Source organism: Loa loa, assembly GCF_000183805.2.
Source record: "Loa loa unplaced genomic scaffold supercont3.85, whole genome shotgun sequence".
NCBI lineage: Eukaryota > Metazoa > Nematoda > Chromadorea > Rhabditida > Onchocercidae > Loa > Loa loa.
This window is the reverse complement of record NW_018108265.1, coordinates 140,153-144,640: the sequence shown is the minus strand read 5'-3', so window position 1 is coordinate 144,640 and position 4,488 is coordinate 140,153.

The following is a 4,488-nucleotide window of genomic DNA, read 5'->3' as shown; positions in this document are numbered from 1 at the left end:
AGAGCTGACCACACAACAATAAAATTTAACCTATATGATCCAATCTGATCCCTCGAAACACTGAACTCATTCTTCTAAAATAGAATTACAGCCGTCAATACACCATTTCAATTATTAATTTTTTTGCGAAATTTTATTAAAGCTGAAATTCTATACTTTTATTGGAGACGCAACGATTCACGAATATGTTGCACATGTCTCCCGTTCATGGTAAATTATTATTGGTTATTTCGTGTAATGTTTTTAAATGCATGAAAATTTTATAATATCTTAAAAAGTACAGAAGAAAGAATTTTAAGTATTTCTGAGTATTTATCATCATTTTAACAATAATGACCCACACGCCTGCCATTTTTATGGATTAAGGTTGATAGAAGCTTTGTTTTTCTAGTTCCTAAATGTGAAGTTTATAACAATTAAAAATTATTTATCATTAAACAATACCATGGATTTGAAGGTAAATCCCAAGTCGGATAGTGTTTTCAATATATTTCATGTCTGAATGAAATGTGAAGAAATCATTAGAAATTATTAATTTTATCTATGCTTTAATTATTAAGGTAGTTGGTCAATTGTTCAAGGCTAAACAACGAACAAATGATGAATAATTAACAAGAAAGGTACTATATGAATCTATGTGAATTTCTGTTACTGTGGTAAGTTCAGAACCTCAAAAATAGTATTTCAGAAAATCTGCATGTTTGGTAAAGAAAAAGAAAGAGGTAAGAAAAAGGAAATATTTGAAGACCTTCAAAAATGAGATTACGGTGTTTCATTAAAGGATGAGATAGACAAGGGGATGAAAAGGGAGGTTAGCGACGAATTCCATCACCAGTCAAAATTCTTTTAAACAGGCAAACATTACTAACACTCAAAATGCGATCATCTGAAATGTCTCCTTCCGAATGTGTCAACATTCAGATCAATAGCTTCAACCCCTATCGTCCACATCTGAAAACCATTTCACCATCAATAAACATCTTTTCCTCATACATACTTTTCAATCGGTTACAGCTCAAACATCTAAATCATAAATCAAGATGTAGGTTTTTCAAAAATCATTGAAATCGATGTTACTTTTGAAGAAATATTTGTTTTTTTTATCATTTTTGATTTCAGTTTTAGTTTACATCGACAATTATGTTTTTTTGCACTCACATAACTTAAAAAATTGCAAACTTTTTAGCACTATAGAGCTGAAAAGCCAATGTAAACAGCTGATCTTTTGCCGCTTGTAGCTGAATACATAATATTTACAATGTTGTGGTCCACTTGACAACGGAAACACTGGGGGAGAAAAAAAACCCATGAAAGTCATAATTGAATCAAACAGCTGATCATCTAATTTAGAAGTTACATTCCCAGTGTAAGCAAAATGTACACCTTCTTTTTGACCATTTGTAAAATATGTTTCATTTTATATAAACTGATAAAAACAACTTTGCTACTACATTGAATGATAGAAAAATTGAAAATGAGTCAAGGAGAAAGACACGATCATAATAAAATACACTTCAAACTTTTCGAACTATTCATTTCCATTTCTGGTTGGAAATACTTCTTAAATTTTTTGAAACTTTTAGTCGTTATGAATAAAACATTATTTCTATTGAAACTGTAAAAATTTAGGTTATTATTCGATCAGCATACATTCTATTTCCTTGTTTCCTTTGCCACATATAGATGATCTCTCTGTTGTAACCCGACAACAAGTCACAGCAGAATCAATTGGTAAGTGGGGACTTGTTAGTTTACCAGACAGAGGAATAGAAGCGTTGGCAGTGCTACAATAATTTGCCTGAACGAGACATCTAATTGCAATGAATGTATTGGTTGTTTGTTAAACGTAACACTTTATCACAAGCATTATCCTTGCGCATGCATTAATTATTTTCCACTGATAAGTGCAAGTGATTACTTGATGAGTAGTCCATATCGAATGTCACTTTAAGCAGTTAAACTAGCAAGATTACTTAGTACTGATTGCACCGTATGCAACGTGTGTGACGTGCACAACTCTTTGATGTGTTTATACTAAATTCCTCCAACTGATTTATCGTGAAAAAACTTTTGCAGTTTTATATGTTATTACTCTTAATTATAATTCGAAACAAAACATTTTGGAAGAGGCTGAAGTTCTAGTTACTGTTTTTGATAAAAATAGTATTAAAAACAATGGTGATCATTGAATTAGACTATCGCGTTGAACTATAAAATTTGTGTCTATCACCTGGAATAAAAAATATGGTATATCAAATCTTGCGACATTTGAAGAGAAGACCAAAAAATTGAGCTGGGTAGAATAAAATAAATATTACAAAAAATTTACAGATACCTTCTTGCAAAACATGAAAAAGTTGTTTCTATGTTTCTGAAATACTTTTTTTTGCTGACCTCATCACTAAAATTATCTGGAAGCTAGCAACACCATCTACCCCTCCGGAACGGTCAAACGGATCTTTTCCTTTTCTTGTTAAGTATCTTTAAAATGATTAGATTTAACATACGAAGTAAGTAACAAAGCTCAATAGTGAGTAAAAATCATTGTGGTAATACCAATTCCTTGTCCACTGTATATGATTTTTTGATAGAAGTGATAAGTACTTTATCTGTAATTATTTCACTTATCAAGGACATAAAAAAGTTATCATATGGACATTTGTCATTAAACAGTTGAAATCTTAGATTTTACCAACTGATTCAAATCTTCTTGCACCACAAAAGTGATGCATAATCAAACCAAGTAGAACTGCTGTTGCAGATGGCTAGAAGATATTTTGGATAATTTGGTCTCCTACATGGGATTTTGAATTTTTTGGAAAGTGAGAGGATTCTATCCTTCTTCGGAGTAAAATTTAAATTATTCTAATATAACTAAAATCAAAAGTGGAAATCTATTTTTCTATATTTTTAGTGGAAAATGATACAAAACAAAAAAAATCATGCAAAATATCGAAAGAAAAATTAGTGAGTGTGAAATATTGCAATTTGAAGGCAAACATCTAGAAAATTCTCTTGTTTGGTTCAATCCCGAAAAATAACTGTCAAGAGTTCTTTGTATAATTTTATGTGAAAAATGATGCCTCTTGGATTATCGAATTCACCATGCAGTTGATTTTGTGCAAACAGACAGAAGATCGTCAATAAAAGCTGGTTTCCAAAACAATAATACTTTTGTGACCTTTGGACACTTTCTGAAGTTTTTAGAAATTGAGATGGAACTGTCAAAAATGTGGTTTACTGTAGAAGTCCATATAGAAATGATATCAAGCTTTAGTGCAAAAATATATTAAAATTAGGACATACAAAGTAGGCTGCCAAAGTAAAGCGCGTATTGTAGTATCATGATATTCAGATCGTATACCAAAAATCAGTATTGATAAGCATATGATATGAACAACACTATTACAAGCTCCTCAAATGAAAAGATAGGTTGAGTAAAAAAATACTTAGAATTAATTGATTTTTTTTCTAAATATCATCATGGCCACAAATGCATCTATGTTTTTCTGTTAATATCACTTCCTCACAAAATTTCCCATGTAACTACAACTCTTTTAAGGGAAAATAAAATAAAATTCGGGAGGGCAGTTGTTTTGACTTTGAAGAGTAATTTGACTGGAATACACATATAATAATCTAGGGAGCTTGCCCAAGAAAAGTTAAAAGGTGTTAACTACAGTAGCCACTACCAAGCAAATCCTCTAAGGCGAAAGTCGATGATCGCAATCTAGTTCGTAGAATTAGTGAAGTTTAGGCTGCAGAAATAAGAGTATCAAAATACAGAGAAGTGTTTTTATATCAATCCTAGCACAGATACTAAATTTTACTAATTTTTACAAATCTGTTCTAGAATAACCCAACGAACTATAACGACAGAAGCATAACTGAGTGGCAGATTACTTCAACTTTGTGGAGTATCTGTATGATTTAAGCTTTTTATCAAATTTCGTGTCATAGCATTTTTATTACTTAGTTTTCGAGATTACACATAGTGCGACATGTTATAAACTGCACAATGTGTTGGTATAGAATAAATTACAAGTTATTTGGAATTTGAGACAGAAAGATTTTAGTTCATAAAATGGACTTAATTGTGGAATGATTTAAAATTAAAGGAATTCAAAAAAAATTGTTTGTAAACCATATTGGTGGCATGAAATCTTCCCCATCATTGAATAGATTTGACGGTAAAATAAGAAATGAAATCAAGGGACAGGACTGTACCGGATAAGTAGTCAGGTGAGTATCTGAACACTGCTGAGGTGAAGTTCTGGAAAAATTGTGGGAATCTTCAAAAAATAAATAAATAAGCGAACGCTTCAAGTGGTCAATATTATAGGAACAATGCATTGATAAGATGAGGTGGAATACCTGAAGTGAGATATGTTTTCAGGGCATATACGATAGACAGATAGGTGGGCGGGAGGTTGGCTTGGGCAGAAGGGCGGAGTCCGACGGGTGCGCACAACCAATCAGCTCAGCATT